Raw genomic sequence first — 13,077 nt, forward strand, 5'->3', positions numbered from 1 at the left:
ATATATATTATAATAGTACAGTTATTACCGGGTAGCCGGTAGCTTAGAGGTTAGAGCCGACAAGGTGAAAAATCTGTTGATGCGCCCTTGAGCAAGGCACTTAACCCTAATTTGCTCCACGGCCTCCGTACTACTATGTCTGACCCTGTAAAACAACACATTTCACTGCACCTATCCAGTGTACGTGACAACAAAACGTTTATTCAAAACTATTCTTTTTCCACTGTCGTGGATCTCACTGGGAGAACAAGCATTGAGAGAGGCAAGCAGCGCCTGTTGAATCAGATCAGGGGGAAAAAATGAATATTCCTCACCTGTCTGCTCGTGTTGACTCCTCTTGTTTAGATTTCACAGTGGGGAAAAAAATAAAACTGCATATTTACTTTTAATTGAAAGGAAATTAAAGACGCATCCGCATCCGCAAGTGACAAAGGAAGATCGCAAGCCTTTGGAGCGATGATAGCTTTTGTTTAAGATGGATTTCATAAAGAAACCCCCCTACTGATAATGATAAAAAAAAATCTTGGACATTTCTCCAAATACAATTACCTCTGCGTCACCTGATTCAATCAAATGCATTTGCATTCTGTTTGCATCCAGTGTTCCGTGAACCAGTAAACAAGACAGGAGGAATACATCTGATGTGTTTTCATGCTTATGGCTGCTCCTCTGTTTGCTACATTTTATTCAGAATATTTGAATTCTTATGAATTTGTAAATACTGCACAATGTACGAATATGTGGATGAATGTTCTTTGAATGGGGGGTGTCTCCTTGAGTCGAAACAGGAAATGCTATCCCACATTTTGAAACAGATGTCGTTTGGCTGGTGAGTACTTGAGATTAAAAATCAACTGTGCGTGATGTGAACTCAACCACTCTATGTGTCAAAGTAGTAGCAGCATGTTGGATCTACTGAGCGACGTTGGCTGGCATCGTGACCAAAGTCCTAGTGGTGCTCTGATACATACCAGATCACATGCTTCCTAACTGGATAGATGCTCAGAGATCCCCTACTGCCTGTCCTGTTGGAAAGAGCAAAGAGCGACATCTTCTCTTTTACACACTCAGTCCTATCTCGATTTAACCTCTCTACACCTCTAGTAATGCAGGGTTTAAGTTGAGCAGATGAGCCTATTGTTTTGACAATTAGAGACACCTCATCTATCCACCCTGCTCTTCTGTCTCCTCCCACACTGACTGAGCCCCTGGTCCATCTTCACACGTATTCACAGAGATTCACTGAGGTCAGAGGTCGCCGGCACCACAGCTCAACATGTCTCCATGTCTCCATTAATCCAAATAATCGCTTCACTGCTCCAATCCAAGCTCTATTTGATATATGAGCAAATGCAAATGCATTTGGGTGTGGGTGTATGCATTTGCCGTATACAGTATGAGAAGACAGCGTTCAATCTGGAAGTTTCACTTTTATGTATGGTGGGTAAAGACCAAACCGACCAAACCAAACTCTCTGTGAAGACCAAACCGTCTTCATGTCTAAACGAAATGAGGGATGAGGAGCACATGGGTGTGTAGTGGGTGTGTGCTCAAGAGAGGAGTGAAGTGAGACAAGACATCTCTTCATCCAAACCTGGTGTCTAGCCACTGGCCTTCCCCTAAATATTTCAAACAAATACAGTATTTTCCCTCACGGGCTCTATTAAAAGAGTTCGGTGGAGGTTTTAGCCAAATTCTTTCTTTCTCTAGCAGTGGTATGCCTATCTGCATGCATAAAAAAAAGACAAAGTGAGAAATTCACCTCTCACACAACTGTTAGATTTGTACAATTGGGAAAGCATATGATCCACAAAGAATTGTTTGAACTTGGAGATGAATAGATTCCTCTGTGTTCATTTCAAATACACCTCTCTCCCCACACACACGTATGTTCCGCAACAACTCATGAATAAGTGCATAGGCTAAAGTAGCTGATACGAAATGCTTCTATTACGGGCGAAAATACCCTCAGCCATTCTGCAAAAGGTGAAAAAAGGGATAGGGATAGGGATAGGGGAAAACCACGTTTAATGGCTGACCAACCACTGTGCAGTGGCATAATAACTAAGGAGGCTATTTATTATTAATTGATATGGCCTTTCTTACTACGAAAAGGACAATTATTTCAAGCACCACACGCCTCTCGTCTGCACAGTAAGCTATCAACACAAAGTGCCCCGAGTGAAACGAGCAAGACTCGTCATCGTACAACTACAAACCCGAGTGAGCCTTTTTCATATTTTCCTCTATAAAAGCACCACAATTTTACCATAGAGATTATAAAACGTGACAATATCAGAGCAATTTAGTATACCAACGGTATTTATAAGGCATTAAAGTCAATGACACATGGTGAGCAACAGCATAAAACAATGAATTCTTGTTAAGCCATTATTGCTTTCATGGCATGCGGCATCATTTCATATGAACATATCACAGAGGAAGTCATTGAAGCTGGTAGGTACCCAGTCGCGCTACAGTTTTGTTTTGATGTTGACCAGAGTGATCCAACTTTGTTGATCTCAAAATGTGAGTTGAATTGCAATATGAGTCAAGTCAATGGAATTACAATATAATGTTTCTATTCCATTAGCTTTGTAAATGGCACCTTCGCCCATCAAGCCTATTGGGGTATGGAATGTCCTTCGCTGTATTATCTTCTCTTTTCCCTCCAGCATCCGCCCTGGAGTTGGATAGTCTGGGGACAGGTACAGTGTTGTGAGATTACAAAAAAGCGAAGATCCATTTGTTTGATTTTAATTATCTGTTTCATGGTAAAACAATGCACATGTTCTAATATTCTGTCGACTTCATTGGAATCGTGTTGAGTTCACCCTCTCATACCCTTCGCATTGCCAGGTTATTTATTTATTTAGGCTGAAATAGAAAAGTCAGTGCAGTAGAACATAAAAGCAATCAGTCTCTGTGATTTAACAAGAACCTGGTCCCATTCAATGAACTCTAAACCCATCAGACTAAGAACAATACAGTACATCAGCAATTTTCTAGCCCTCCTGCCCGAGTCAAAGAGAAGACAGGGTCTGTTCTCACAACGCCAGTTACAGTGTAAAGGGAAGATGTATGTTATCTTCAACATCACCAATGGAAAAACAATTACATGTGATCGATGGAGATTGGGGGTTTAGGGTGGGTTTGAATGTCTGCCTATCCCTGTTTACTTACCTCCTGGAGACACACAAAATGTCATCTCTAAACAGTTTGTGGACTCCCCGCTAAGCGTTTGGCCTGCTCAAAAACCAGACTGGTTCCATCTTCTGGACTCTTGGCATTCGACACACGCGTTGTGGCCATCAATGTGTAATTCAAATGCCATGCCTTCCTAGCCATACTGCTACTGAAGAACGTTGCTTTCTTCTTTGGTTGTTCTTCTTGGCATGATTGTTCTCGTGCTCCTCTCTTTTTCAGGTTGAAAGTCACTTTTGACCTCCATTATCAAATGACTCCATTCATCTGAGAAGGGTTTCAACCTTTCCTAAATCAGGGTCGCAATGAGAGAACAATCCCCCTTTGGGATGTTTTAGAAGTAAGTCACCTCATTTCACTGCAACATTAACTATTAAAGAAAAGTGCCAACATCACGTGAAAAAAGGCTCAGTACACAAAAAAAAGATAAAGTGATGACGCCAAGACAGCTGAAAAAAGTGCTTCTGTTGTAAAACGGCAGGTATTGTTTTAAGCAGAAAGATGTCAGAGTGGAGCCAGTGGCAAAGTGAGGAGTGACAATGGTGCTGCTAAACTGCTTTGGCAAGAGATGACAGGGACATTTGGAAGAAATAAACAGTCAACATCACACAGTCACTTTGTTTCCTCTACTTAAAAATATCCTGATTCATTTCAATCCTACAACATTCTGTAATTGGGCAATGGATGAAGGGGTGTGGGACATAGGGCGGCTTTTCAACGGCTGTAAGCAAGTGTTTTTCCCCCCCCCAAGCTATTACTACCATTACAATGTGAATCTCTCGCCCCTATGGATTTGCTTTCTGTGTAGTGCCAAACGCTCGTTCAAGAAAACTCCACATGGAATAAGCTAATCCCTTTCAAGCGGGAAGCGGGCAGCGGCGGACATGACTTTGCAAAGGGGGAGATGATGTCACCCGTTCAAAGTTTGGATAGAAAACACACTCCCCCCCATTCACCACCTTCCCTTTGAAATACACAGCCAACTACAATAATCAGCTTCCACTCAAAGTATTTATCAGATGGAGGGAAGACGAGATTACATCGAGAGCAAATATGTGTCCCTATTATCCTGCCAAGGGAGCGTCTCACAAGACTGACACTGGAGGTGACATGGAGAGAGGGAACAGGAGAGGAGGAGGAGGAAGAGGAGGAGTATGAGGAAGAGAGAAAGGGAACAGTGTCTAAAAGAGAGAGAAGGGGGTTGAGAGAAGAAGCAAAAATACAACTCATTATCCCAACCCCCAAAAACATCCCACTCTCTCTCTCTTGTACACCGCTTTTGTTTGTGCATTCTGTCTTTGTCATTTAGTCTGACTTATTTATGGGATTTTACAAGTTCCTGTGAAGATGCAGAGCTTTGCAGTTTACGTCTAATTTAGTAAAAATCCTTTCGCCAGACAAGGCTTGTCATCAACTTTTCCCCCCTCTGCTTCTGTCTCGACTTTCCTCGTTCTGTCTTCAATGGTTTGGAGTGTGGTTGGTTGACAAGGAGAAAACGAAACGAGTCTTGATACTACAACGGATTCTCTCTGATTTGTAGTCTTGTTTTCCGGCACAGAAGTTGGAACTGCTTAGCTGTATGCCACAGACTAAACAACATGCGGCAACTAGTGTGAGGGCTTCCGACTTCAACACTAGTTTTGTGAAGTTTGTCTAATATTCATTGTCTTTTAATGCAGAGACGAGGATCATGACCAGTAACACACACAACAGTAATCTGCTCTGTCTCGCTGGATCTCACTTTACTGTAGCAATACCCATGTTAATGATCACAGTGGTAAAGCAGTTTACAGAAGGAGAAAGGAGAGAGAGAGATGAAATATATTTGGAACTTTTTATGGAAAAACAACCCGACACAAAGTAATATTCATCTCCAATGAATCCAATATTCTTTTTGGAATGATATTAGACGGTATCTATTATATCTTCCATTGTGTTCCCATCTGCCCTTTTCAGGATCTAAATGATGTGCATTAGTACGTAAATGGGCTAATGCCTGTCTGTATTTAGCGGGCTACATGCCGTGAATATATTCTCTGCTTCAAGAAGTAATTGGTAATTACAGTGGTCATTTAGGCAATCACTGTCTCTCCGAGATTCATGTCATTCTTAAAAATAACTAGCTCTTAACCTTTGACAGAATTCTACAGAAACGGTTCATCATCGCCCCCGCTTTGATTAATTTTTGCACACACACACACACACACACACACACACACACACACACACACACACACACACACACACACACACACACACACACACACACACACACACACACACACGTATCAATAAAACTGATACTTTTACATTGTTAACTGTGGCAGACTACCTCCCCCATGTGAAGAGAAAAAAGCATAGGCCTGAATAGCACCAGGAAACACAGCATACTTCTAAACCCATTAGTTTAATTCAATTAACATTAAGACCAAAACACACACAGGTCATTTGACCTATGCCCCTGCATGCGTCTCTCCATCTCTCTCTGGCCAAAAGTATTGCTCCACTTTAGCAACAAATAGCCTTTCTTTTCCAAACAAAAGTCTTCTCCTCTCACTCATTCCTCATCTATTTCTTGCCGCCCCTCTCTCCGTTTCTTAGTTTAAACAACCTCACATCACACATAAGTCATATCTGATGCACCTCCATCCAGAGAAATCTTGCTTCCAGATGTATGTTGTATGTGAAAAATAGCCAGGTTGACCACAGTAGCATTGAAGCAGTTATCCCCTACACTTACGGCCTCCATTGCAGGATGTTCACAGACTCTTTGGCATCTTCACTTGCTTTTCCAGCAGGCAAAATGTGAAGTCAGTTTCTTACTTTCACTGACTAGCCGATCAGCTTTTTTAATACCCAGCCAGAAAGAAAATATTTCATAAATACCATTTATTCCAGGTACAGGCAATATAAAGCCTTTCAAACACAGTACTAATAACAAGACCCATATAAAAGCAATGTAAATGGGTGTTTCTTCTTCTTCATGCAGGACAAGGCAATACTAAAAATTGAAGCATTATGAAACGACACTGTGGCACTTGTAAAAAAAAAAAGAGATATATATATTTTTTTAAATACAACTATATGGAGCATTCCGACCACATGTATTTTAGTTGGTTAGAAACAGGAGGAAGGCATATAGGGAAATTAGAGCTTAGTTTAACATTGAATGTTGAAGAAGTCATGGCGGGACAAAGGTTCATGCAGTTTAGCTGTTCCTTTGTACACTGAACCCTAAAATGTGATTTGCGCACCTTATAATACCTTACTCTTGCAACCGTTTCTCCTCGCTCAAATTGAGAAACGGAATGAACTCAAAGGACGGTCCCTGTAATATTAATGAGGGAGTTTGTATGGGTAGTGTGATTTAAGCTACCTTTTATGCCTGAGTTACACAGCTCAAATTATGTATTCAGAATAATACTTAACGTTTTCTTTCTTTAACTGAAAGAATGTAGCCTACTGTGGGACTCTGCTTCGTCGAAGGTGTTTAAGATATAAAAACCGGAAGATTAACCCAGAGACGGCTTGGCCCTCTCCTTGGCTGTGCTTCATAACCCTGCTGATACGACGCTGTGACTTTGGGCCTGAGTGACCACGCCTGTCTGATAACCTGTCGCTGTGGAACTCACTCAAATGGGTTTGCCTTGATGGATGTGGCAGTTGGATGACCGATGTGGAAGCTGTTTAGCTGAAACATTTACACACGTCAATATTCATTCTTGCTCTCTAAAACATTATTCTTGTGCTGATCAAATCCATAACTAAACTAGCAGTGGGCAGGGGTTAAGGGAGCGGGAGTGGGAGATACAGGAGTGAGATAGGGGAATGCGTTTTAAGTGGTTGAATCTGGCAGGTATGACTTCAATACTGCTTCAATGTACCCTCATACAAAGGGATGCCATCAGGCCCTCGGAGGAATGTTGAAATGTTTTTAAGGATGGTTTGGGGAGAAGGGGACCTCCAAGCACATATTATACAGTGCATTCGGAAAGTATTCAGACCTCTTGACTTTTTCCATATTTTGTTATGTTACAGCCTTACTCTAAAATTGATTCAATTGTTTTTTTCCCCTCATCAATCTACAAACAATAGCCCATAATGACAAAGCAAAAAAAAACAAATTGACATAAGTATTCAGACCCTTTACTCAGTACCTACCCGTGCTTCTACACCTGCATTGCTTGCTGTTTGGGGTTTTAGGCTGGGTTTCTGTACAGCACTTTGAGATATCAGCTGATGTACGAAGGGCTATATAAATAAATTTGATTTGATTTGATTTACCTTGTTGAAGCACCTTTGGCAGCGATTACAGCCGTGAGTCTTCTTGTGTATGGCGCTACAAGCTTGGCACACCTGTATTTGGGGAGTTTCTCCAATTCTTATCTGCAGATCCTCTCAAGCTCTGCCAGGTTGGCTGGGAAACGTCACTGCGCAGCTATTTTCAGGTCTCTCCAGAGATGTTCGATCGGGTTCAAGACCGGGCTCTGGCTGGGCCACTCAAGGACATTCAGAAACTTGTCCTGAAGTCACTCCTGCGTTGTCTTGGCTGTGTGCTTACGATCGTTGTCCTGTTGGAAGGTGAACCTTCACCCCAGTCTGAGGTCCTGAGCACTCTGGAGTTTTCATCTATGTCAGAGTGATCATTGGGTTCTTGGTCACCTCCCTGACCAAGGCCCTTCTCCCCCGATTGCTCAGTTTGGCCAGGAGGCGATCTCTGGGATGAGTCTTGATGGTTCCAAAGGTCTTACATTTAAGAATGATGGAAACCACTGTGTTCTTGGGGACGTTCAATGCTTCAGACATTTTTTGGTACCCTTCCCCAGATCTGTGCCTTGACACAATCCTGTCTCGGAGCTTTAAGGAAAATTTCTTCTACCTCATGGCTTGGTTTTTGCTCTGACATTCACTGTCAACTGTGGGACCTTATATAGGCATGCTCAATTTCGAGTCACATAGCAAAGGGTCTGAATACTTATGTAAATAAGTATTTCTGTTCCTTATTTTTTATACATTTGAAAAATGTCTAAAAACCTGTTTTTGCTTTGTCATTATGGGGTATTGTGTGTAGATTGATGAGGATGTTATTTGATTTAATCTGTTTTAGAATAAGGCTGTAATGTAAGAAAATGTGTAAAAAAAAAAGTCAAGGGGTCTGAATACTTTCTGAATGCACCGCATACGATAATGTGAAGGTCATGACTATGGGAATTGGGATATGTTGCAGTCCAGACCTAACCATGCTCTTAAAGCAGTAGCTGTCGAGGGATCTGTTTAATCCGGTCTGCCTCCAAGGCACACTGCCTGTACACATTGTAAAGGTAGAGAGGAGAGCAATAAAGACTTTGGGTTGGCTGGTATAAAAATGGCTGGTTTTGACCGTCAGTTTATGGCAACGTCTGTGTGTGTTTGTGTCTCTGAGAGTGTTTGTGTGTCTGTTTATTACACTGCACAGACTTGTGATAAGTCGGAAACACAGCAGGATCACGTTTGCGCTGACAACGCTGTCACCCTATTTAGGCCTGATAGGAATTAGACGGAAGAAGATCTGCTCTTACAACACACTGAGCTGTGTTTTAGCATTTCTGTGCGGTTCTGGATTTCATCAAGATTTCCCACGGAGTAGAGAAATATTAGTGTGGCAGATATATCTGCCAATTCAAACTTGCATCAAAAGCGTATCGACCATGCAGCCGAAACAGCATTTCCGTGCACTTCGTCCTTTGAATTGTAAAATCAGCTTGGCAAAAGAAGCGGCACCATAAAATTCAGCTGTGGTTTTCTTTCAGCCAAAGCGCTTTTCTTTTGTAGAAAAAAAAGGGGAGAAAAGCCTAGGTCTTAGCTGCGCAAGAGTATGGGGAATGCATGGGTCCATCTGGCACCCAAAGACGAGGCTTTGTCAGGATCCATCCAAGACAAGACACATTGCTGCAGAAGGGTCCTTTTCTACAGCACCTGCAAAAATACCTCTGAGCCCAGCCAGGGAGACGGAGTGACTGACTGCATGCTCATATTGTTCTACATTCTGTAAGGGCAATCACTCCCACACCCTCTATGTGCCCTCACAGAAAGCATACACTCCCTCTTAGGCTCAACACACAGGCAAATAAGATTGCCTTTCAGGTTTCTCAGTGCTGTGACATTGCACAGGGACAGAGACACAGGTACAGAGAGAGACTTACTCACACTTACTGGCCTGAGGCCAAACCACGACCAACAACATTGGACACTCTATGGAACAAAAAGCCTTCACTATATTATCCTGGAATATCCAAGGCCTGAGGTCATCTGCCTTTGGCCTAAAGAGCAGAAACCCGGACTTCACCAAAGAAATCGGTAATACAGACATTGTCATCCTGCAAGAAACCTGGTATAGAGGAGACGGACCCACTGGTTGCCCTCTAGGTTACAGAGAGCTGGTAGTCCCATCCACCAAACTACCAGGTGTGAAACAGGGAAGGGACTCAGGGGGTATGCAATTTGGTATAGAGCAGACCTAACTCACTCCATTAAATTAATCAAAACAGGAACATTTTACATTTGGCTAGAAATTCAAAAGGAAATTATCCTAACAGAGAAAAATGTCCTCCTGTGTGCTACCTATATCCCCCCACTAGAATCCCCATATTTTAATGAAGACAGCTTCTCCATCCTGGAGGGGGAAATCAATCATTTCCAGGCCCAGGGACATGTACTAGTCTGTGGCGACCTAGATGCCAGAACCGGACAAGAACCTGACACCCTAAGCACACAGGGGGACAAACACCTGCCTGGAGGTGACAGCATTCCCTCCCACATATGCCCCCCTAGGCACAACTATGACAACATAACCAACAAAAACAGGTCACAACTCCTGCAGCTCTGTCGCACGCTGGGTATGTACATAGTCAACGGTAGGCTTCGAGGGGACTCCTATGGTAGGAACACCTATAGCTCATCTCTTGGCAGTAGTACTGTAGACTACTTTATCACCGACCTCAACCCAGAGTCTCTCAGAGCGTTCACAGTCAGCCCACTGACACCCCTATCAGACCACAGCAAAATCACAGTCTACTTAAACAGAGCAATAATCAATCATGAGGCATCAAAGCCAAAGGAACTGAGTAACATTAAGAAATGCTATAGATGGAAGGAATGCAGTTTGGAAACCTACCAAAAAACAATTAGGCAACAACAAATTCAATCCCTTTTAGACAATTTCCTGGGTAAAACGTTCCGCTGTAATAGTGAAGGTGTAAACTTGGCAGTAGAAAATCTTAACAGTATATTTGACCTCTCAGCTTCCCTATCAAATCTAAAAATCTCAAATAGAAAACCGAAGAAAATTAACAATAATGACAAATGGTTTGATGAAGAATGCAAAAATCTAAGAAAGAAATTGAGAAACCTGTCCAACCAAAAACATAGAGACCCGGAAAACCTGAGTCTACGCCTTCACTATGGTGAATCACTAAAACAATACAGAAATACACTACGGAAAAAGAAGGAACAGCATGTCAGAAATCAGCTCAATGCAATTGAAGAATCCATAGACTCTAACCACTTCTGGGAAAATTGGAAAACACTAAACAAACAACAACAAGAATAATTATCTATCCAAAATGGAGATGTATGGGTAAACCACTTCTCCAATCTTTTTGGCTCTATAACAAAGAATAAAGAGCAAAAACATATACATGATCAAATACAGATCTTAGAATCATCTATTAAAGACTACCAGAACCCACTGGATTATCCAATTACATTGAATGAGTTACAGGACAAAATAAAAACCCTCCAACCCAAAAAGGCCTGTGGTGTTGATGGTATCCTCAATGAAATGATCAAATATACAGACAACAAATTCCAATTGGCTATACTAAAACTCTTTAACATCATACTTAGCTCTGGCATCTTCCCCAATATTTGGAACCAAGGACTGATCACCCCAATCCACAAAAGTGGAGACAAATTTGACCCCAATAACTACCGTGGAATATGTGTCAACAGTAACCTTGGGAAAATCCTCTGCATTATTATTAACAGCAGACTCGTACATTTCCTCAATGAAAACAATGTACTGAGCAAATGTCAAATTGGCTTTTTACCAAATTACCGTACAACAGACCATGTATTCACCCTGCACACCCTAATTGACAACCAAACAAACCAAAACAAAGGCAAAGTCTTCTCATGCTTTGTTGATTTCAAAAAAGCCTTCGACTCAATCTGGCATGAGGCTCTGCTATACAAACTGATGGAAAGTGGTGTTGGGGGTAAAACATACGACATTATAAAATCCATGTACACAAACAACAAGTGTGCGGTTAAAATTGGCAAAAAACACACACATTTCTTCACACAGGGTCGTGGGGTTAGACAGGGATGCAGCTTAAGCCCCACCCTCTTCAACATATATATCAACGAATTGGCGCGGGCACTAGAAAAGTCTGCAGCACCCGGCCTCCCCCTGCTAGAATCCGAAGTCAAATGTCTGCTGTTTGCCGATGATCTGGTGCTTCTGTCACCAACCAAGGAGGGCCTACAGCAGCACCTAGATCTTATGCACAGATTCTGTCAGACCTGGGCCCTGACAGTAAATCTCAGTAAGACCAAAATAATGGTGTTCCAAAAAAGGTCCAGTCACCAGGACCACAAATACAAATTCAATCTAGACACTGTTGCCCTAGAGCACACAAAAAACTATACATACCTTGGCCTAAACATCAGCGCTACAGGTAACTTCCACAAAGCTGTGAACGATCTGAGAGACAAGGCAAGAAGGGCATTCTATGCCATCAAAATAAACATAAATTTCAACATACCAATTAGGATTTGGCTAAAAATACTTGAATCAGTCATAGAGCCCATTGCCCTTTATGGTTGTGAGGTCTGGGGTCCGCTCACCAACCAAGACTTCACAAAATGGGACAAACACCAAATTGAGACTCTGCACGCAGAATTCTGCAAAAATATCCTCCGTGTACAACGTAGAACACCAAATAATGCATGCAGAGCAGAATTAGGCCGATACCCACTAATTATCAAAATCCAGAAAAGAGCCGTTAAATTCTACAACCACCTAAAAGGAAGTGATTTACAAACCTTCCATAACAAAGCCATCACCTACAGAGAGATGAACCTGGAGAAGAGTCCCCTAAGCAAGCTGGTCCTGGGGCTCTGTTCACAAACACAAACACACCCTACAGAGCCCCAGGACAACAGCACAATTAGACCCAACCAAATCATGAGAAAACAAAAAGATAATTACTTGACACATTGGAAAGAATTAACAAAAAAACAGAGCAAATTAGAATGCTATTTGGCCCTAAACAGAGAGTACACAGCGGCAGAATACCTGACCACTGTGACTGACCCAAAATTAAGGAAAGCTTTGACTATGTACAGACTCAGTGAGCATAGCCTTGCTATTGAGAAAGGCCGCCGTAGGCAGACATGGCTCTCAAGAGAAGACAGGCTATGTGCTCACTGCCCACAAAATGAGGTGGAAACTGAGCTGCACTTCCTAACCTCCTGCCCAATGTATGACCATATTAGAGAGACATATTTCCCTCAGATTACACAGATCCACAAAGAATTCGAAAACAAATCCAAATTTGAAAAACTCCCATATCTACTGGGTGAAATTCCACAGTGTGCCATCACAGCAGCAAGATTTGTGACCTGTTGCCACGAGAAAAGGGCAACCAGTGAAGAACACACACCATTGTAAATACAACCCATATTTATGCTTATTTATTTTATCTTGTGTCCTTTAACCATTTGTACATTGTTAAAACACTGTATATATATATATATATATAATATGACATTTGTAATGTCTTTACTGTTTTGAAACCTCTGTATGTGTAATGTTTACTGTTAATTTTTGTT

At 41.9% G+C, this 13,077-nt stretch overlaps 1 protein-coding gene across 1 annotated transcript in view; it reads right to left on the bottom strand.

Annotated features, from left to right (window-relative positions):
• The window catches only part of LOC139411351 (tumor protein p53-inducible nuclear protein 2), a 360,874-nt gene that overhangs the window by 216,288 nt on the left and 131,509 nt on the right, over positions 1-13,077 (bottom strand). The gene's annotated exons all lie outside the window — the stretch shown is intronic.

The sequence above is a fragment of the Oncorhynchus clarkii genome, chromosome 6, assembly GCF_045791955.1.
Source record: "Oncorhynchus clarkii lewisi isolate Uvic-CL-2024 chromosome 6, UVic_Ocla_1.0, whole genome shotgun sequence".
Lineage (NCBI taxonomy): Eukaryota > Metazoa > Chordata > Actinopteri > Salmoniformes > Salmonidae > Oncorhynchus > Oncorhynchus clarkii.